Source organism: Panthera uncia (assembly GCF_023721935.1).
Source record: "Panthera uncia isolate 11264 chromosome D3 unlocalized genomic scaffold, Puncia_PCG_1.0 HiC_scaffold_8, whole genome shotgun sequence".
Lineage (NCBI taxonomy): Eukaryota > Metazoa > Chordata > Mammalia > Carnivora > Felidae > Panthera > Panthera uncia.
Genome location: NW_026057586.1, coordinates 74,774,284 through 74,798,039, shown reverse-complemented (window position 1 = coordinate 74,798,039; position 23,756 = coordinate 74,774,284). Strand labels below are relative to the sequence as shown.

General features: G+C 39.6%; 1 protein-coding gene across 2 annotated transcripts in view; it reads right to left on the bottom strand.

Moving 5' to 3' along the window:
• SPPL3 (signal peptide peptidase like 3) overlaps window positions 1-23,756 on the bottom strand; it is a 152,192-nt gene that overhangs the window by 36,990 nt on the left and 91,446 nt on the right. The window contains exon 2 of one of the 2 annotated variants that reach the window (XM_049619226.1): window positions 10,592-10,735. The exons of the other annotated variant lie outside the window; for it this stretch is intronic. The gene's annotated coding sequence lies outside the window, so the exon portion shown is untranslated. The remainder of the gene's footprint in view (window positions 1-10,591; window positions 10,736-23,756) is intronic. 2 annotated transcript variants of the gene reach the window in all.

Here is a 23,756-nt window from a genome sequence, read left to right as displayed (position 1 = left end):
CCCCAACCTTTTACTTTAAATCTTTTTCTGGCTTCATATCTGCTTCTTGTAAGCACCATGTAATTGGATCATGCATTTTAATTCAATCTGATAATTGTTGCCTTCTGATTGTAGTGTTTAGGCCAATTTCATTTTACGTGATTATTGTTATGATTAGATTTGAGACTATCATGTTGCCATTTGTATTTTTTGCTGTTCTCCTTTATCTAACTTCTTTTGGATTAATACCGTATTTTTAATGATTCTGTTTTATCGCTTTTGCTGTCTTATTATCTGTACTCGTTCTTTTATTTTAGTGGTTGCTGTAACATTTATATTAAACATCTTTAACCAATACAGTGTACCTTCAAGTTATATTATGGTACTTCACGTACAGTATAAAAACCTGACAACAGTTCACATTTGTTACTCACCCAATCTTTGTACTATTACCGTGCGTTTTACTTTTACATGTTATGCTACAAATTCCACAATATATTGTTAATTTTGTTTATATAGTCAATTATATTCTAAAAAGTTTTAAATAATAAGAAAAAATTATTTTATACTTATCAATGTTGTTACCACTTCTGGTGATCTTTATTCCTTTTGTGTAAATCCAGACTATCAGCTGGTACACTTTTTAATGTGTTTGAAGTACTTCCTTTCACACTTCTTATAATGGAAAGTGGTTGGTGATAAATGTTTCAGGTTTTGGGTATCCGAAAACAGCTTTATTTTGCCTTAATTTTTGAAAGATACTTTTGCCAACAGAATTTGTCAACACAGAATTTTATGTTGATGGTTTTTCCTTTCTGTACTTTAAAGCTGTTGTTCCACTGTCTTCTCATTTATATTATTCTCGGTGAGAAATCCAGTGTTCACCCTTGTTTTTGTTCCTCTCTGTGTAATGTGTTCTTCTGCCCACTCCCACCCCCCCATCCACCTCTGGCTCCTTTGGATTTTCTCTTTTATGACTGGTTTTGAGTGACTTGATTATGATGGGCCTTGGAGTAGTTTTCTTCATGTTTCCTGTACTATGGGTTTATCAAGCTCCTTAGAGCAGTGGGTTATAGCTTATTTCAAGTTTGGAAAAATTTTGGCCACTAATTCTTCAAGTATTTTTTTTTTAATGTTTGTTTGTTTATTTATTTAACATTTATTTATTTTTGAGACAGAGCATGAATGGGGGAGGGACAGAGAGAGAGGGAGACACAGAATCAGAAGCAGGCTCCAGGCTCCGAGCCATCAGCCCAGAGCCGGACGCGGGGCTCGAACTCACGGAACGCGAGATCGTGACCTGAGCTGAGGTCGGACGCTCAACCGACTGAGCCACCCAGGCGCCCCAATGTTTATTTATTTTTGAGAGAGAGAGAGGTAGAGTGTGAGCGGGTGAGGGGGACAGAGGATCCGAAGCGGGCTGTGCTGATAAGCAGAGAGCCCGATGCGGGGCTAGAACCCACCAACTGTGAGATGATGACCTGAGCCGAAGTCAGATGCTTAGCTGACTTAGTCACTCAGGTGCCCCTTCAAGTATTTTTCTTTCCTTCCCTTTCTTCTCTCTTGTAGAGACCCCAATTACCCATATATTAGCCCACTGGAGGTTCTTCTTTGATGTTCAATGATAGGTCAAAGACACTCTTTCCATTAAAAACAATTTCCCCCTCTTTTCTCTATTTCATTTTGGATATTTTCTGTCACTGTGACTTCAAGTTTATTAATCTTTTCTTCTGTAATGTCTAATTGCTGTTAATCTCATCCAGTGTATGTTTTTCAGGTTTTAAAACTTTTTATTTACACATTGAAAAAATTGTGCATTCTAGTAGTTAAAATAATTTGAACAAAAAAAATAATGCTCTGATGCAACTGCATTTTACAGCCTGCGGGACATCTTGGAAAGCTTGAATTTTACTCTAGATTTCACTGTTGTCCCAGCTAGCTTCTTCCTTCACCAACATGCAAGTTCTTTTCCTTTCCTGCCAGCCAGAGAGGCAGATGGGAGGTGTGGCCTTTGTCGTCAGTAGTCCTAGATTCTTTTTTTTTTTTTTTTTTTAACATTTGTTTATTATTGAGAGACAGAGAGAGACAGAGCTTGAGCAGGGGAGGAGCAGAGAGAGAGGGAGACATAGAATCTGAAGCAGGTTCCAGGCTCTGAGCTGTCAGCACAGAGCCTGACGTGGGGCTCAAACTCACAAACCACAAGATTATGACCTGAGCCTAAGTTGGAGGCTTAACCGACTGAGCCACCCAGGCGCCCCCCCCTTTTTTTTTTTTAATGTTTACTTATTTTTTGAGACAGAGTACAAGCAGGGGAGGGCAGAGAAAGAGGGAGACACAGAATCGGAAGCAGGCTCCAAGCTCTGTGCTTACAGCACAGACACAGGGTTCAAACCTACAGACTGCGAGATCATGACCTGAGCTGAAGTCAGACACTTAACTGACTGAGCTACCCAGGTGCCCCAGCCATCGAATCTTTGGTGTGAAAAGGGTCAGCATTTAAACTTGATCCAAATTCTTTACAATTTACAAAGTTAAAGAGCTAGAAGCAGCAGAATAAGTAGGCAATGCTTGTGGAATGTACAGTGCACATTGTTAGTGCACACTTCACTACATTTTGCCTGCTTGCTTCTTCTGGTTAGCTGTTTCTTTTGAAGGAAGTAGATTTTGCGTTTCTATATTCTTCAGTTTGACTTCTTGAGTTTCTCCCTATCAGCCATATCGGGTTTGTCAGACATGGTTGCAGAGGAAGCAGAGTGAGGTACATGAGCATCAGAGTCTGGTCTGGGCGGGGGCTGCCACTGAGTGCCCATTCGGTGTATTTTTGGTCTCAGACATCGTCGTTTTCCTCTCCAGAGGCTTGATTTGGGTATTTTAAAACATCTTCCGTCTGTATCTATCTAACATTTTGTACAGATGGAATATAACTTATAGTAACAGGTTTGATGTATTTCTCTGCTAATTCCAACATACATGTGTCAGTTCTGGGTTGGTTTTGATTATTTCCATCATTGGTCATGTTCTCCTTTTTCTTTGTTGCCTGGTCATCTTTGTACTCCAGATATTGTGAGTTTTACCCTACCAAATGCCACGTGAGTCATACAGTTTTCCAATCTGGCTGACAGGAGCAGGTACTCTTTTAACCCCTTCACATTATTCCTTCCTTAGCCTTAGGTGATTTCCTCACATGCACGCACTGATTGATACTCTGATGAATGCTCAAGGAGTGCACCTGCAGGTCTCTGGGACTTTCTCTGTTTGTTGCTCTTGTCTTTCATACTCTGTCCTATTAACTCTGGCTGCCTCAGGCTTTCTAGACTCCCAGCTCTGTCTCCACCAGGCAGGGAATGTTTCTCCTACAAATTGTCTTTAATGTTTTCCCTTTTTCTTAAATTTGTTTCTGATTAGTAAAAACTGTACTATTTACCGTACACAACATGATGTTTTGGGGTGTATATACACTATGAAACAATTACCACAATAAAACTCATTAATATACCCACTGCCTCCCATAATTACCTTTTTTCATGGTCAGAATACCTGAGATCTACTCCCTAAGCAAATTTTAAGTACATAAATACATTATTATTAACTATAGTCACCACAGTGTACATTAGGTCTCTAGAACTTACTCATCCTATATCTTTCATCAGTCTCTCCTCTTTCCCCCACCTTCCAGCCTCTGGTACTACCACTCAACTCTGTTACTATCAATTCAACTTTTCTGGAGGTGAAGAGGACAGAGAAGACTATCTTAATACAGCTAGAAAAATAGTTTATCATCTCTCAGGATTTGTCCTTTGTTGTCTGATGAACAGAATCTTAGAAATCATTATTTCAGGTGGGATAGTAAGTCCAGTTCCTGTTACTCCATCTTGGTTGGAAGCAGAAGTGCTTCTAGGTAGTTCTTTTAAATATTCAGGTTCCAAACTGAGCAGATTTTGAAGTGAAGGAGAGGTCCCCTTTTATTCTTATTCATGCTGTTTTTAAGTCCTGGAGGTACTAGAACATTGTTGAGGTACTGGAACCTTGTCTTTTTAGGAAGAATACAGGATGCCGTCTTGGAGAGGTCAGAATTCTTCCTGGAAGGGACTCTTAACCAAACCATGAGGCTCAGGTGGTACTCGAAATGTTCTTCACTTTATAGTTTCCTACGCTTACAACTCAAAATCTGCTAGATACAGGAAATCTGCCTCCTACTGGAATAGTTTGACTTTGCCATTTGGCTTCCTGTTCTATCAACCACTGTCTAAAACTCCCTTATCTGTTACTGGTGCTGAAGAAGCCTCAATTGGTTATGACTTCAGTTAGAATTGGTGACCTGCCTAGAAAAGCCTGTGGAGTATTGACTAGTTAGGTACCTTTCACCCTGGTCCTCTGTAAACTTGGCTAATTAGTGGCTTAGCAAACTGTCCCACTGGAAGGGCAGCCCTAACGGGTGACAAATTCTCCAATAAGACCAAAGGAGACTATATACGTATGTATATAGATGTGATAGACTCCCTAAAATATGGCTAACACTCCTCTTCTGAATATGGTCAGGACTCTGATGTGTTGGCCTTCCTGGGAGTTTTTAATTAAAAAAAAAAAAAAAAAGGCCCTGTATTTTGGAACATTCATCTTTTCCTATCTAGTACTGGGGGCTTCTATTTCTCTGGCAATCAGAGGAAGACACTTTAACAGAGATTAGCAAGTATACGGGTTGTTCTCACCTCAGTCAGCCCTGGTCATTGCTACAGGACTGGCTCTGGGGACAAACTTTACCCTGTCAATTCTGTTTAGTTCCACAACAAACTGGACATAATGTTTTGCATATATTTCCCCTGCTAAGACACCTGCCCTAGTTTTCAGTATACGGTTTCATTTCTATGGTTTTTAAACTTTAATTCATGTTTCTCATGGAAGTCCTAACGATTTGTGGACAGTTAAACTCTAAGACTGGTGGTGCAAGTCATGAGGGCCTGTGTGGAGCCACGGGGATATGAAGACTGCTTCTTCCTTGTGGGCATGCTTTGGAAAAGACCTATAATAATTTAAATTGCATTTTTCAGATTCACTTATGAATGGATTGACAACAACATTTACTATGCACAGTCTGGTTCTCAGAATCCTGGAGACAGCATAGTAAATTTACAGAAATTGTTAACCCCCATCTCTACCACTGGGACTGGCTAGCAGGCATAGTTAGCTTCTCCTATGCTTTCTGCTGGCATTATATATTGATGTCTGGACTGTAAAGTTGCCAGTCATCTCTGATTTGACCCTAGGCACAGCTGGTACAGAGCCTCTGTCTTAAGACTGGGTAAATGAAACAGGGTGCTGAGAGTACTGCCAGATAGGCTTAGGGGTAGTATCTAAGTCTAGTTCAATTTTTACTAACTGAGGACTATTTAAGACTCTATCCTGGCTTTTTTTTTTTTTTTTAAGTGTTTATTTATTTATTTTTGAGAAAGACCGAGAGGGTAAGCACAAGTCGGGGAGAGGCAGAGAGAGAGAGGGAGACACAGGATCCGAAGCAGGCTCCAGGCTCCAGCTGTCAGCACAGAGTCAAGTGCAGGGCTCAAACCCACAAACTGCAAGAACATGACTTGAGCTGCAGTTGGATGCTTAACTGACTGAGCCACCTAGGTGCCCCTATCCTGGCTGTTTTAAGACAAGGATTCCTCTTCTTTTCAAACACTGGTAGGCTGTGGTTACCTTAAAACCAGTTTTAACTGTTCCATTTTCGTAGAACCTAATTTAAGAACTGTTGCAAAGGACGTGAAAGCTTTAGACAGACTAATGAGGTACTGGGGTGGTGGTGTGGTGGGGTGCAGAGTCAGCAAGCATGTCATATAATCTGAAGCTTACTCTGAATTTCTTATTGCCTCAAATAAGCTTAGCTAAAATCAAGCACTGCCTGATCCTTAGAGGCAGACCGTGGGTGACTACTACACAAAACAGAATGAAGTTGGTTAGATGAAGTGGTGGGGCCCCACACATTTGCTCAAACAGGAGGTTCATGTATTGTAGCTTTACAAAACAAGATCAACGAACCTAGGTTTAACAGATTCCAAGCCACTGTGACTGAAGTCCAATAAGAGTTACCCATACCGTATAGCTAACAACCAACTTAAGCAGCTTAAATAAAGTCTTTGCTGAAGACTCTGCCTCCTGAGCTATCCAGGGGCCATTCCGAATTATGGGCCTTTATCCTGCCTTACTTGGTAATCTCTATTAACTCTACAGACATGAAACTGCTTGGCTGGATCTAGAACAGTTTATTCCATCTTCATAAAAGACTACCCTTCACTCTTCTCCCCTCTCCTTGCCATCCCAATTTTACTGTTATTACTACACAATAACATACATTTATTCATCATGATGTTATTACTAGACATTCCAGCCAAACTGTATCTGGGCTATTCACTTAACCTAAGTCTGGGTTACTGAAAGCAATGTTTAAATACTCACTGAAAGACTTGAGCTATTGCTATTTCATCACAGACAACCATCTACCATCACAGAAAAAGCCATCTAAATTATAGCATATTATTTGCTATTGTTAGTTGCCTTGTCATCAACCATGACTGAACAGGAAATAGTTACGGGTCAAGCTTTAGGAGGCAGACAAATTTCCAATTATTGATGCTTGCAAAGAAGCTACACCAAGAATCTACTACTAAGAATCCAGGTAGAAGAGATGGTCTTTTGCCTAGGAAACTGAAAACTTCCTAAAGGTTAAAATAATGATAACAGTTCACCTTTACTGAGCTTATACTGTCAGGCTAATTATGCTAACTGCTTTATAGGCAAGATTTCTTTTGTTTCACAGAATAACTATAATTAGTAATGTTGACTGTATTTGGAGACAGAGCATTTAAAGAGGTAATTAAATTAAAATGGGGGTAGATAGGGTGGGCGCTAATCCAATATAATTGGTGTCTTTATAAGAGGAGGACATTAGGTGAGAGAGACCAACCAGACACATGCACACACAGAAGGCCAGGGGAACAGCACCATCTACATATGAAGACAGTAATCTATAAGCTGTTTCAGAATGAAACCAACCCTGCCGACACCTTGATCTTGGACTTTTGGCCTCCAGGAATACATTTCTGTTTTTTTAAGTCACCCAGTCCGTGTTACTTTGTTATGGCAGTTGTAGCAAACTAATACAAAGATGCTCTATTACTATCCCTACATGGTTAAGGAAACCAAGGTTCTCACTGTACACCTTGCCTTGGCTATATATTATCTTCCCTTCTAAAACAAATGAACATCTATTTTTCTGGGGGGGGGGGGAGAATATATATGATTACCAAAAAACCTCAAATGATAGAAAAAGGTACAAAATAATGGATTCCCATAATCTCTAGAAATAATCTCTAGAAATAAATGCACTTGGTATAAAATTGCCTTTTTTAAAAATGAGGATTAATATTATTTCACAAATTAAGCTTTCATTCAATAGTACGTCAAGGGCATCCTTTTACATCAATACATACTGCTTTTTCTCATTAAAAAAATAATAACTACACAGTATTTCTCCTTGAGTTAATGTGATCCAATATCATTTTTGGATGAACTGCATATATCCTGCCTTGTTACAGAGAAATATTAAGACAAGCAACCTTTTATAAGCAGATGATATGGTTTTATCTTGAATTGGGTGGGGTTCAACTGACAACTGAGCCTGCCAGTTAATTAGTGTCAGAAGAACAACAGGGGTGCCTGGGTGGCTCAGCCAGTTGAGCATCCGACTTCGGCTCAGGTCATGATCTCATGGTTTGTGAGTTCGAGCCCCGCGTCAGGCTCTGTGCTGACAGGTCAGAGCCTGGAGCCTGCTTCAGATTCTGTGTCTCCCTGTCTCTCTGTTCCTCCCCTGCTCACACTCTGTCTCTCTGTCTCTCTCAAAGATAAAGATAAAAAAAAAAAAGAAAGAAAGAAAGAAAGAACAACCACCGATCAAGGTTCTTCCAATTTAAATTAGTGTATAAGTATAAATCCTAAGTGCGCCTTTTTGGGGTCACTTTGATGTACAACACAATATATCACAGACACTACATCAGGAAGTGGTTTAATATTCTCTGAGAGCTTTAAAAGATTTTATTTTGGCTAAGGTGGAGATCTGGTCATCGTATTTGCTCTAAATTTTTTGGACTAAAGCTAACTCAGCTGTAAGGAACAGAACTTTAGGAAATCAACTACTCATGTCTTTATGTACTGGACTGGATTATACAGGATTTTTTGAGCAAAGTCCTAGGCCTGTGGGAACGTCCCACTGCTTGCCTAGCATAAGGGGGAAAGATGGGCTTGTCGTTAGGCCTTTTTAGGTTCCTTGGTTCTGATGAAGATACAAATGTGCTGTGAGCACTGTTAAGACAAAGAGGTCTATATTCAGCTGGCAACAAACTACATGTCTAGACTGCTGCCAACATTTATCAAGAGATCAATACTCAGGAGTAATCAGTTGATGAACTAACAACCCATTCATTTCTCTAGATATTCTAAAACATAACATTAGACGAGCATAAGCTAGCAATCTGGACCACCACTTTCTGCTGCTGGCTGTGTGCCTTTTTCTTTTTTTTTTAATGTTTATTCATTTCTGAGACAGAGACAGAGCATGAGCGGGGGAGGGGCAGAGAGAGAGGGAGACACAGAATCAGAAGCAGGCTCCAGGCTCTGAGCTGTCAGCACAGAGCCCGATGCGGGGCTTGAACTCACAAACCATGAGATCATGACCTGAGCTGGTCAGTCGCTCAACCGGCTGAGCCACCCAGGCGCCCGTGTGCTTCTAATTTTGGCAAAATTACTGTTGCTGAAATGTATTTTCATGAAATGCCACTAGCTTATATTGAAGGGCACTATAATTCATTCAACAAACATTTGAGTGCTAACTGTGAAATGCTGCAAAACTCAAAGCTGCATCCTCTTTTTGAGGACCTTCAGGATAAAGGTCTGTCTGATCTTAAGACCAAGAACAGATGCAACTCACCTGAACTGGGTTCTTTTTATCCAAAGGCACTGTGAAGTTTTTTTTTTTTCTTCTGAAAGTTGGCTGCTAGAAAGCTCGCTGTGGTATTTGTGGACAACCAGTAGTAAAGGTGTTGGCCAATATGGTTTGCATTTTTAGAATTATTTCTGGCTCTCTGTCTCCACCCATACTTTTTCTTTTCTTTGGCCCCATTTTAATTTACCTTATCTCATCACAACTTGGAAAACAGCGAATGGTCTAAAATCCTTTTGAACAGGGCAGAGCAAAAACAGACAATCGCAGGAAGCAAAATGGAGCCGAGAACTATTTACTGAGTTACATTTGTTCATTCATTTGAATTCTGATAACAGAGTACACTGTGAATACTGGAGAAGAAAAGTGGAACTTTTTATCTTAATATTTTACTTTAAGAATACCACGTTTTTTGATCATCCTAATAGTAGAAGCAGGTGCAATGAAGGAGAGAATGCACTTGGTCAGGGTAAACACTATATGGTCGAACAGGATTTAAGCTAAGTGTGTGTTCCTAAAAAACTCAGTGGTTTTTATAAATGGAAAAATATACGCATCCTACCCTATATTTTATGATATTTTTTAAAAGAGTTGATGAAATTGTTAAATATATCAAGGAACTTGTCCATATACATTACAATGTACACATAACCGTTTCCTACATTACCTGATAAGTCAGATTTCTGTATATGACGTTTTCTTAAAGTAGGACAGGCTCTGAGAAGGCAACGAGCAGCTCAGAAGGTAAAACATCACACACCATTGTGTGATAAACACACATTCTGACACTGTCAAGCATGGTGGGACTTGTTTTTGTTAACCTGGTCTGATTTTACAATTATACACGTTTAGTTTGAAGGGCAACACAATCACAGAAAGTACATTTCTTATTATCTCTGTAGTCTCATTAACCTGATGACATTGTCTTCCTAGACCAGGTTAGGGTATAAGCAAATAAACCACTTTGTCATTAAAGAGAGCACAGGTATGGGGCGCCTGGGTGGTTTAGTCAGTTAAGCATCTGACTTCGGCTCAGGTCATGATCTCACAGTCTGTGAGTTCGAGCCCCTGTGCTGACAGCTCAGAGCCTGGAGTCTGCTTCAAGTTCTATTTCTCCCTCGCTCACGCTCTGTCTCTCTCTCAAAAATAAACATTAAAAAAAAAATTTTTTTTTAAAGAAAGCACAGGTACTGTTTTTTTTTTTTTTTTTTTTTTAACATTTATTTGTTTTTGAGAGACAGAGACAGGCAGAGCATGAGCAGGGGAGGGGAAGAGAGAGAGAGAGACACAGAATCTGAAGCAGGCTCCAGGCTTTGAGCTGTCTATTAGCACAGAGCCCGACGCGGGGCTCAAACTCATGAACTGCAAGACCATGCCCTGAGCTGAAGTCGGACGCTCAACTGACTGAGCCACCTGGGCGCCCCAAGGTCTTTAAAAGGTAGTAGTTACCCTGCAGTTATAGAAGTTTCATTATTCCTTCAATAGCCAACTTTAGAGATTATAGGTAAATACATAATTATTTAGAGAGAGAGGAAATAAAGTATATCTCCCTTTTGATTTTTTAAGATCTCAAACCTGTTATTTTTCTATGATTCCTGACGGGACAGAAGTCAAGTGTCTTACCAGTAATGAGCTGCAGTTAGAAGTTCGTATTCTCTCTGTGTCTCTCTCCTTCTGTTAATGCTCTTCTATAGTTTGTCAAACTCTTCAGGGACATACTGATTAGATGAGTAATTATGCTATTTTTTTTCTGAGCAGCTGGAAAGACTAAGGAGAGACAGGTGTCAGTTGAAGTAATTTAGGAAATCCAGCAGAGCTCAGCCACGGGATGGCAAACATAAGGATTCCTAAACTGAGGATTTATTTTGGCTCTTAGAATCTGGTGTTCTGCGGTATAGTTTTCCCCTCTGTACTTAAGAACGTGAAAGCCTGATGGGAAATAACCAGTACAACTGACAAATCTTTTATCCTAAATTTTATGATATTCACCATGTCTTCACAGCTTTTAATAAATAAAATGTGGGGACACCTGGGTGGCTCACTTGGTTGAGCACCCAACTCTTGATTTTGGCTCAGGTCATGATCCCGGGGTTGTGGGATTGAGCCCTGTGTCCATCTCTGCTTAAGATTCTCTCCCTCTCTCCCTCTGCCCTTCTCCTCTGCTCACACACATTCTCTAAAATACAATTTAAAAAATAATAAAATGTGGTAATTTAACTGAGCAAATAATATATTTTTATGGTCTCAGGGGAGATAAGAAAATATTTGGTTGAGTAGCTGGGGGCAATACAGACACAGTTCTATTCAAATTCAAGAAACATTTTTTGTGCTTGTCTATGGAGGGTAGCATAAAAGTGAATCACCGAAGCTAAGAGAGGAGAATTTCAAGAGTAGGTGGTGGCATACCATCAAGGACAGCTCAAAAATGAAGCCTGGAGGGGATTTTTTTTTTTTTTTTTTTTTAGCAAAAGGGAAAAACTCTGAGACATCTGCAGAGTTTCAAATAGACCTGTAAAGGGTAAATAACCTATTAATGAATGGGCCCTGAAAATGCTATCAGCAATTAAGAACTAACGACTTAGAAAGTCAAGAAAGTTTCCAGAAAATGTGTTGTGCAGGCCACTTGAATAGGCTTGGGTCCTGGGACCCCAGGTGAAGCCCAGTGAAGCAATCTTCTCCAGGTGATTTTGATGCACAATAAAGCCTGAAGACCACTGCTAAAGAAGAAAAAAAAATTCACCAAAAAGGGATTTATAAGAAAGCTTCTCATTCCTTCGGACTGTACTACGAGATCAATGTATTTGGTTCAGAAATGAAATTTTGTTATTGTTCTCAATGGCCAAAAGCAGTAAAGTACTTAAATCCCAGCTCCATCACTTACTACATTACTACTTAACATTTTTGGGACCAGTTTCCTCATTTGTAAAATGGGAATATCAATATCTATCTTGCGGCACCTGGGTGGCTCAGTCGGTTAAGATCCAAGTCTTGATTTCAGCTCAGGTCATGATCTCAGGGTTTGTGAGTTCGAGCCCCATGTAGGGCTCTGTGCTGATGCCATGGAGCCTGTTTGGGGTTCTTTCTCTTTCTGTCTCTCTCCCTCTCAGGCGTCTGCTCTCTCTCAAAAATAAATAAACACTAAAAAGAAAAAACCAATATCTATCTTGTTGAATTAATATGAGGATTAAACAAGACTTTATGTAACACATTTAGCACTGTACCTGTCACATAAATGCTCAGTAAAATATTAGCTATTTTCTTCATCTTCATCAGATTTCTTTAATATAGTCAATGTCAAAGTAAAAATTTATTAACAGCCAGCAGAAACCATACATCTCTACCCAACCTCCTCACGCAAGCAAGAGACATCAACTCGCAATAATTAAAAAGCATCTAAGCTGTAGAAAACCCAAATGGTGGAAGTCAGACAGCAAGTGGGCTATGAAGCATCATGCAGAACCCACAGGGTACCCAACTGGCTACGCCTCAATGGAGAAGTCTCTGTAAATATTTTCATCAAGGAATCTATGTTGAAATAAGTCACAGGCCAGTTCTTCAACCAGCTATCCTGCGTTTATGTGAAAGCAAAAATCAAGGAAATTACTTTGCTACTGATTTTACCTCATATTTCAATTCTCACTTCTATTATCACAAAGAGATGTGTTTGAGAAGAGGCATAAACACCCTTACGTGACCCTAGGTCAATGAGTAAAAAGAATCTATCAGGTTGAACTACATGAAACTGCTAACATTTGACAAGTTTTGATCTACCAGAGCAATAATTACAGTATTGCTTATTAAATACTTAGAAACAAAGAGATGTGAAATTTTATTGTAAAAATATGTTTGGTTAAGCACTACTAAAATATACTTACAACTCCCTCTGGAAGCTTAGAGAGATAGCATTACAGTCAGAATATAGTTAATATGACACTATTATTGTTATAAATTATAGTAATATTTGTAATTAATCAAGTAACAATCTTCCAGATGGGGTCTGCGGAGGTTAAGTTTAATTTACCCCAAATTAAACAGTTTGGGAAGAGCCAAACTAGAACGAACATCAGTCTCTTGACAAATTGTATCTGCTTTGTAGATCAAGTTTCCATGAAAAACCAGCTTCTTTTACAGAGCCTTCCATCTCAGAAACTGCATCATCGTTGGATCCAGTTGTTTAGGCCATACACCTTGGAGGCTTCCTTGCCTCCTCTCACACACACACTATCCATTCTATCAGCAGTCATGTCCTAAACCCACTGACATTTCACTCCACCACTATTAACCTAGTTAAAGCCACCATCATTTCTTGGGGCTCGTGGGTGGCTCAGTCAGTTAAGCATCTGACTTCAGCTCAGTTCATGATCTCACGGTTTGTGAGTTTGAGCCCTGCATCGGGCTCTGTGCTGACCGCTCGGAGCTTAGAGCCTGCTTCAGATTCTGTGTCTCTCTTTCTCTCTGTCCCTCCCCCACTTGTTCTCCCTCTCTCTCTCTCAAAAACATTAAAAAAAAAAAAAAAACAAACAAAACATTAAAGCCATCATCATTTCTTGTCTGTACTAGGGCACTGCTTCCTTTATGTCACTTTCTCCCTTTACCCAACAAGCTATTTCTCATAGAGAATCCAGAACAATCTTTCTAAAACACAAACCAGATTATGGCACTTCCTGCTCTCAACCCTCTGTTGAAGGCTGATTTTTAATTGCACATGGAACATTCTTCAGGACAGATCATATGCTAGGCCATAAAACAAGTCTCAATAAATTTAAAAGGACTGAAATCATAAAAAGTTATCTCTCTGACCACAATGGAACTGAATTAGACTCTTAAAATTCCTTTCAAAGAGAGAATTTTGAGATATCCCCCAATAGTAGGAAAGTAACCAATGTCCTTATAAAGAACCCATGGGTCAAAGAAAAAATCACCAGGGAAATTACAAAGTATCTTTAATTGAATGATATGAAAATACAACATAATAAAATGTATGGGATGCAGTTAAAGCAATGCTTAGAGGGAAATTTGCAGCTTTAATTGCCTAACTTAAAAAAGAAGAAAGGTTTCAAATCACTAACTTCAGCTTTCACCTTAAGGAACTAGGAAAAGGAGCATAAACTAAACCCAACGCAAGCAGAAGGAAGAAAATAATAAAAATTAGAGTAGAAATCAATGAAATTAGAAAATAGAAAAAAAAAATAAAGAAAAATTAATGAAACCAAAAGTTGTTTCTTTGAAAAGATCAAAATTGAGAGCCTTCAGCTAGACTGACCAAGGGAAAAAAAAAACAAAAACAAAAACAAGATACAAGTGACTACAATAAAAAAATGAAAGAGGGAACATTACTACCGACCAATAAAAATTAATTATACATGAGCAATGTGAACAAGCTAATGCCAATAAATGAGATCATTTAGAAAAGATGCACAAAACCTAGAAAGACACAAATTACCAAAACTGATTCAAGAAGAAACAGAAAATCCAAGTAGACGTAGAAGAAGAAATAAAATTAGTAATTAAAAATCTTCCCACACACAACCATAAGAGAGCTGGAATGGTTATACTAACATCAGACAGTTTAAGACTTTTAAGACAAAAATTGTTGCTAAAGAGTGATATTTTATCTCACTCTATCAGGAAAGTATAAAAATTGTAAACATACAGAAAGTGAAAAGACAAACCCACAGGCCAAGAGAAACTCTTTGCAAGCATTTATCTGATAAAGGACTTGTACCCACAATATATAAAGAATTCTCAAATCAGTAATAAGAAGACAATATAATTTTAAAATGGGTAAAAGATTTGAATAGACACTTCACTAAAGAGGACACACATATGGTAAATAAGCATGAAAAGATGCTCAACATCATGAGCCACTAAGGAAATGCAAATCAAAACCACAGCGAAATACACTTCATATCCACCAAAACAGAATACAGTATCTATAATCAAAACAGATAATAACAGAAATTGGAGCCTTAGCAATGTAAAATGATGAAGCTCCTCTGAAAAACAGTGGCAGTTTCTCCAAATGTTAAAAAAAATAGAGTTGCCACATGACCCAGCAATTCCAGTCATAGGTATCTACTCAAGAGAAATGATGACTTATGTCCCCACACAAACTTGTACATGAATATTCATAGCAGCCCAATGTGGAAACATAAATGTCTATCGATGCGTGGATTAGCAAAAGAGAGTATTATCGGGCAATAGAAAGGAATGAAGCACTGACACATGCTACAACGTGAATAAACTTTAAAACATTATGCTAAGTGAAAGAAGCCAGTCACAAAAGGTCACGTACTGTAACATTCTACTTAGATTGAAATTTCCAGGATAGGCATATCTATATAAAAGACAGAAAACAGATTAGTAGTTGGCTAGAGCAAGAGAGAGAGCAAAGCGTAATGACTACTAATGGGTACAAGGTTTCCTTTGGTATAATAAAATTGCTCTAAAATTGGTGATAATTGCACAACTTTGTAGACATACTAAAACCACTGAATTGTACACTTTACATAGAAGAATTTTACACTATATATATATCTCAATAAAGCTGTTAAAAAAAACCCACATCTTACCAACATTTAAAAAAGGGGGCGGGGCGGGGGATGCAGAAGGAATAAACTAGTGAGCCAAGCAGGAAAAAAAAACAAAACCAAAAAAATTTTCCCACAAAGAAAAGCCTAGCTTTAGACAGTTAAACTCTATCAAATACTTGAAGAAACAATACAGTTCTACACAATCTTTTCAAGGAATAGAAGAAACACTTTCCCACTCATTCAATGAGGCCAATATTTTCCAAGTACCAAAGTCATAAGAAGACATAATAAGTACAGACCAATATCCCTCATGAATACAGACACAAATCATATATATAAATATATATAATTGTATATATGATATATGATACATATATATATAATAAAAATGTATGACCAGGGGCGCCTGGGTGGCTTAGTTGGTTAAGCCTCCGACTCCTGATTTGATTTTGACTCAGGTCATGATCTCACAGTCGTGAGAATGAGCCTCACATCAGGCTCAGTGCAGAGTGTGGAGCCTGCTTGGAATTCATTCTCTCCCTCTCCACCTGACCCTCCCCTGCTGGCCTGCGTGTGTGCCGTGGCATGTACATGTGCGCGCTCTCTCTCTCTCTCAAAATAAATAAAATAAATGTAAAAAAAAATAAGCCATATGTGTCTTCCAGCTACCTTGGTCCTCATGCTCTTGTGACAAGAATGATCTACTAATTCATTCTGTATCTTCTTTAAATATATATACATACATCATATATATGTACATACACATGATATATATATGACAAAATCCATTCATGATAAAAACTTTCCACAAACTAGAAACAGAAGGAAATCTCCTCAACCTGATAAACAGCATTTATGAAAACCTACAGCAAACACTATACTTAATGGTGAACAATTAAATGCTCTCTCCTTAAGATCAGGAACAAGGTAAAGAAGGATGTGTGCTCTTGTCTCTTTCTATTCAACACTGTACTGGAGGTTCTATCCTATACAAGAAGGGGGAAAAAAGGAGGAGGAGGAAAAATTAAAGGCATTCAGATATGAAAAGAAGCAAAACCATCTTTATTTGCAGACCATGTTATCCTGTGTGTAAAAACCCTAAGGAGTCTGTACACAAAAAAACTACTAGCACTAACAAATGAGTTCATCAAAGCTACAGGATACCACATCAATATACAAAAAGTCAACTGCACTTCTACATGCTTAGCAATGAAAAGTCCAAAAATGAATCCAAGAAAAAAGGAGTACTTAGGAACACTGGAAATACTCAGGAACATCAAAAGAATGAAATACTTAACAAAAGAAGTACAAGCATTGTACACTGAAAATTACAGAGCATTACTAAGTAAAACTAAAGATCTAAATAAATGGAGAGACATTTCAGGTCCTGAACTAGAAGATTCACTATTATGAAGACAGCGGTTCTTCTTGGATTGATCTGTAGATCCACAATACGTGCAAACCTCCAGCAGAATGTTTTTTTGGTAGAAACTGACCAGTTAAATATAAATTTTTATGGAAATCCAAAAGACCTAGAGTATTTGGAATTTTGAAAAAGAACTAAGTTGTAAGACTTACACTACTGGAGTTCAACACTTACTATAAAAGCTACAGCAATCAAGACCTGTGGTACTGGCCTAAGAAAAGACCTATAGACCAAAGCACAGAAATGGGAATCCAGTGATGAATCCTTCCATTTATGGTCAACTGTGTTTTCCCAGTGGTGCCGAGGCAATTCGATGGGGTGAAGGGCAGCCTTTTCAACAAACGGTGCCGGCACAACTGGACAGCCATGTTCATAAGATGAATTTAGATTTATTTGTACTTCATGCCACACAGAAAAATTAACTCACATGAATTATGGACTTAAATGTAAGCAGTAAAACTAGAAAACTTCTTAAAGAAAATACGAGAAACTCTTTGTGTCTGTGGATTAGGAAAAGACTTTTTTGCTACAATACCAAAAAACATGATCCATCAAACAAAAAATTGGTAGGGTTCACTTTATCAGAATCAAAGATGTTCACACTTTGATTTTTTTTTTTAAATTTTAAATTTATTTTTTTTTTTTTATTTATTTTTATTTTTTTTTAACGTTTATTTTTTTTTTATTTTTTATTTTTTAATATATGAAATTTACTGTCAAATTGGTTTCCATACAACACCCAGTGCTCATCCCAAAAGGTGCCCTCCTCAATACCCATCACCCACCCTGCCCTCCCTCCCACCCCCCATCAACCCTCAATTTGTTCTCAGTTTTTAACAGTCTCTTATGCTTTGGCTCTCTCCCACTCTAACCTCTTTTTTTTTTTTTTTTCCTTCCCCTCCCCCATGGGTTTCTGTTATGTTTCTCAGGATCCACATTAAGAGTGAAACCATATGGTATCTGTCTTTCTCTGTATGGCTTATTTCACTTAGCATCACACTCTCCAGTTCCATCCATGTTGCTACAAAAGGCCATATTTCATTTTTTCTCATTGCCACGTAGTATTCCATTGTGTATATAAACCACAATTTCTTTATCCATTCATCAGTTGATGGACATTTAGGCTCTTTCCATAATTTGGCTATTGTTGAGAGTGCCGCTATAAACATTGGGGTACAGGTGCCCCTATGCATCAGTACTCCTGTATCCCTTGGATAAATTCCTAGCAGTGCTATTGCTGGGTCATAGGGTAGGTCTATTTTTAATTTTCTGAGGAACGTCCACACTGCTTTCCAGAGCGGCTGCACCAATTTGCATTCCCACCAACAGTGCAAGAGGGTTCCCGTTTCTCCACATCCTCTCCAGCATCTATAGTCTCCTGATTTCTTCATTTTGGCCACTCTGACTGGTGTGAGGTGATATCTGAGTGTGGTTTTGATTTGTATTTCCCTGATAAGGAGCGACGTTGAACATCTTTTCATGTGCCTGTTGGCCATCCGGATGTCTTCTTTAGAGAAGTGTCTATTCATGTTTTCTGCCCATTTCTTCACTGGGTTATTTGTTTTTCGGGTGTGGAGTTTGATGAGCTCTTTATAGATTTTGGATACTAGCCCTTTGTCCGATGTGTCATTTGCAAATATCTTTTCCCATTCCGTTGGTTGCCTTTTAGTTTTGTTGGTTGTTTCCTTTGCTGTGCAGAAGCTTTTTATCTTCATAAGGTCCCAGTAATTCACTTTTGCTTTTAATTCCCTTGCCTTTGGGGATGTGCCGAGTAAGAGATTGCTACGGCTGAGGTCAGAGAGGTCTTTTCCTGCTTTCTCCTCTAAGGTTTTGATGGTTTCCTGTCTCACATTCAGGTCCTTTATCCATTTTGAGTTTATTTTTGTGAATGGTGTGAGAAAGTGGTCTAGTTTCAACCTTCTGCATGTTGCTGTCCAGTTCTCCCAGCACCATTTGTTAAAGAGACTGTCTTTTTTCCATTGGATGTTCTTTCCTGCTTTGTCAAAGATGAGTTGGCCATACGTTTGTGGGTCTAGTTCTGGGGTTTCTATTCTATTCCATTGGTCTATGTGTCTGTTTTTATGCCAATACCATGCTGACTTGATGATGACAGCTTTGTAGTAGAGGCTAAAGTCTGGGATTGTGATGCCTCCTGCTTTGGTCTTCTTCTTCAAAATTACTTTGGCTATTCGGGGCCTTTTGTGGTTCCATATGAATTTTAGGATTGCTTGTTCTAGTTTCGAGAAGCATGCTGGTGCAATTTTGATTGGGATTGCATTGAATGTGTAGATAGCTTTGGGTAGTATTGACATTTTGACAATATTTATTCTTCCAATCCATGAGCAGGGAATGTCTTTCCATTTCTTTATATCTTCTTCAATTACCTGCATAAGCTTTCTATAGTTTTCAGCATACAGATCTTTTACATCTTTGGTTAGATTTATTCCTAGGTATTTTATGCTTCTTGGTGCAATTGTGAATGGGATCAGTTTCTTCATTTGTCTTTCTGTTGCTTCATTGTTAGTGTATAAGAATGCAACTGATTTCTGCACATTGATTTTGTATCCTGCAACTTTGCTGAATTCATGTATCAGTTCTAGCAGACTTTTGGTGGAGTCTATCGGATTTTCCATGTATAATATCATGTCATCTGCAAAAAGCGAAAGCTTGACTTCGTCTTTGCCAATTTTGATGCCTTTGATTTCCTTTTGTTGTCTGATTGCTGATGCTAGAACTTCCAGCACTATATTAAACAACAGCGGTGACAGTGGGCATCCCTGTCGTGTTCCTGATCTCAGGGAAAAAGCTCTCAGTTTTTCCCCGTTGAGGATGATGTTAGCTGTGGGCTTTTCATAAATGGCCTTTATGATCTTTAAGTATGTTCCTTCTATCCCGACTTTCTCAAGGGTTTTTATTAAGAAAGGGTGCTGGATTTTGTCAAAGGCCTTTTCTGCATCGATTGACAGGATCATATGGTTCTTCTCTTTTTTTTTTGTTAATGTGATGTATCACGTTGATCGATTTGCGAATGTTGAACCAGCCCTGCATCCCAGGAATGAATCCCACTTGATCATGGTGAATAATTCTTTTTATATGCTGTTGAATTCGATTTGCTAGTATCTTATTAAGAATTTTTGCATCCATATTCATCAGGGATATTGGCCTGTAGTTCTCTTTTTTTACTGGGTCTCTGTCTGGTTTAGGAATCAAAGTAATACTGGCTTCATAGAATGAGTCTGGAAGTTTTCCTTCCCTTTCTATTTCTTGGAATAGCTTGAGAAGGATAGGTATTATCTCTGCTTTAAATGTCTGGTAGAACTCCCCTGGGAAGCCATCTGGTCCTGGACTCTTATTTGTTGGGAGATTTTTGATAACCGATTCAATTTCTTTGCTGGTTATGGGTCTGTTCAAGCTTTCTATTTCCTCCTGATTGAGTTTTGGAAGAGTGTGGGTGTTTAGAAATTTGTCCATTTCTTCCAGGTTGTCCAATTTGCTGGCATATAATTTTTCATAGTATACCCTGATAATTGTTTGTATCTCTGAGGGATTGGTTGTAATCATTCCATTTTCATTCATGATTTTATCTATTTGGGTCATCTCCCTTTTCTTTTTGAGAAGCCTGGCTAGAGGTTTGTCAATTTTGTTTATTTTTTCAAAAAACCAACTCTTGGTTTCGTTGATCTGCTCTACAGTTTTTTTAGATTCTATATTGTTTATTTCTGCTCTGATCTTTATTATTTCTCTTCTTCTGCTGGGTTTAGGCTGCCTTTGCTGTTCTGCTTCTATTTCCTTTAGGTGTGCTGTTAGATTTTGTATTTGGGATTTTTCTTGTTTCTTGAGATAGGCCTGGATTGCAATGTATTTTCCTCTCAGGACTGCCTTCGCTGCATCCCAAAGCGTTTGGATTGTTGTATTTTCATTTTCGTTTGTTTCCATGTATATTTTAATTTCTTCTCTAATTGCCTGGTTGACCCACTCATTCGTTAGTAGGGTGTTCTTTAACCTCCATGCTTTTGGAGGTTTTCCAGACTTTTTCCTGTGGTTGATTTCAAGCTTCATAGCATTGTGGTCTGAAAGTATGCATGGCATAATTTCAATTCTTGTAAACTTATGAAGGGCTGTTTTGTGACCCAGTATATGATCTATCTTGGAGAATGTTCCATGTGCACTCGAGAAGAAAGTATATTCTGTTGCTTTGGGATGCAGAGTTCTAAATATATCTGTCAAGTCCATCTGATCCAATGTATCATTCAGGGCCCTTGTTTCTTTATTGACTGTGTGTCTAGATGATCTATCCATTTCTGTAAGTGGGGTGTTAAAGTCCCCTGCAATGACCACATTCTTATCAATAAGGTTGCTTATGTTTATGAGTAATTGTTTTATATATCTGGGGGCTCGGGTATTTGGCGCATAGACATTTATAATAGTTAGCTCTTCCTGGTGGATAGACCCTGTGATTATTATATAATGCCCTTCTTCATCTCTTGTTACAGCCTTTAATTTAAAGTCTAGTTTGTCTGATATAAGTATGGCTACTCCAGCTTTCTTTTGGCTTCCAGGAGCATGATAAATAGTTCTCCATCCCCTCACTCTCAATCTAAAGGTGTCCTCAGATCTAAAATGAGTCTCTTGTAGACAGCAAATAGATGGGTCTTGTTTTTTTATCCATTCTGATACCCTATGTCTTTTAGTTGGCGCATTTAATCCATTTACATTCAGTGTTATTATAGAAAGATATGGGTTTAGAGTCATTGTGATGTCTGTATGTTTTATGCTTGTAGTGATGTCTCTGGTACTTTGTCTCACAGGATCCCCCTTAGGATCTCTTGTAGGGCTGGTTTCGTGGTGACAAATTCCTTCAGTTTTTGTTTGTTTGGGAAGACCTTTATCTCTCCTTCTATTCTAAATGACAGACTTGCTGGATAAAGGATTCTCGGCTGCATATTTTTTCTGTTTAGCACACTGTAGATATCGTGCCAAGCCTTTCTGGCCTGCCAAGTTTCAAAGGAGAGATCAGTCACGAGTCTTATAGGTCTCCCTTTATAAGTGAGGGCACGTTTATCCCTTGCTGCTTTCAGAATTTTCTCTTTATCCTTGTATTTTGCCAGTTTCACTATGATATGTCGTGCAGAAGATCGATTCAAGTTACGTCTGAAGGGAGTTCTCTGTGCCTCTTGGATTTCAATGCCTTTTTCCTTCCCCAGTTCAGGGAAGTTCTCAGCTATAATTTGTTCAAGTACCCCTTCAGCACCTTTCCCTCTCTCTTCCTCCTCTGGGATACCAATTATGCGTATATTATTTTTTTTTAGTGTATCACTTAGTTCTCTAATTTTCCCCTCATACTCCTGGATTTTTTTATCTCTCTTTCTTTCAGCTTCCTCTTTCTCCATAACTTCATCTTCTAGTTCACCTATTCTCTCCTCTGCCTCTTCAAGCCGAGCCATCGTGGATTCCATTTTGTTTTGCATTTCGTTTAAAGCGTTTTTCAACTCCTCGTGACTGTTCCTTAGTCCCTCGATCTTTGTGGCAAGAGATTCTCTGCTGTCCTGTATACTGTTTTCAAGCCCAGCGATTAATTTTATGACTATTATTCTAAATTCACTTTCTGTTATATTATTTAAATCCTTTTTGATCAGTTCATTAGCTGTTGTTATTTCCTGGAGATTCTTCTGAGGGGAATTCTTCCGTTTGGTCATTTTGGAGAGTCCCTTGCGTGGTGAGGACCTGCAGTGCACTTCCCCTGTGCTGTGGTGTATAACTGGAGTTAGTGGGCGGGGCCGCAGTCCGACCCGATGTCTGCCCCCAGCCCACTGCTGGGGCCACAGTCAGACTGGTGTGTGCCTTCTCTTCCCCTCTCCTAGGGGCGGGATTCACTGTGGGGTGGCGTGTCCCGTCTGGGCTACTTGCACACTGCCAGGCTTGTGTTGCTGGGGATCTGGCGTATTAGCTGGGGTGGGTAGGCAAGGTGCACAGGGGGTGGAGGGGCAGGCTTAGCTCGCTTCTCCTTAGGTGATCCACTCCAGGAGGAGCCCTGTGGCGGCGGGAGGGAGTCAGATCCGCTGCCGGAGGTTTGGCTCCGCAGAAGCACAGAGTTGGGTGTTTGCGCGGAGCGAGCAAGTTCCCTGGCGGGAACTGGTTCCCTTTGGGATTTTGGCTGGGGGATGGGCGGGGGAGATGGCGCTGGCGCCTTTGTTCCCCGCCAAGCTGAGCTCTGCCGTCCAGGGGCTCAGCAGCTCTCCCTCCCTTTGTCCTCCAGCCTTCCCGCTTTCCGAGCAGAGCTGTTAACTTCTGACCTCCCAGACGCTAAGTCGCGCTTGCTGTCGGAACACAGTCTGTCCGGCCCCTCCGCTTTTGCCAGCCAGACTCGGGGGCTCCGCTTGGCCGGCGAGCCGCCCCTCCGCCCCGGCTCCCTCCCGCCAGTCCGTGGAGCGCGCACCGCCTCGCCGCCCTTCCTACCCTCTTCCGTGGGCCTCTAGTCTGCGCTTGACTCCGGAGACTCCCTTCTGCTAATCCTCTGGCGGTTTTCTGGGTTCTTTAGGCAGGTGTAAGTGGAATCTAAGTGATCGGCAGGACGCGTTGTGAGCCCCGCGTCCTCCTACGCCGCCATCTTCCCTCTTTTTTTTTTCCCACACTTTGATTTTTTAAATGTTTATTTTTGAGAGAGACAGCGCAAGTGAGGGAGAGGTGGAAAGAGAGGGAGATACCGAATCTGAAGCAGGTTCCAGGCTCTGAGTTATCAGCACTCACAGAGCCTGATGCGGGGCTCAAACCCATGAGCCATGAGATCGTGACCTGAGCCAAAGTCAGATGCTTAACCGACTGAGCCACC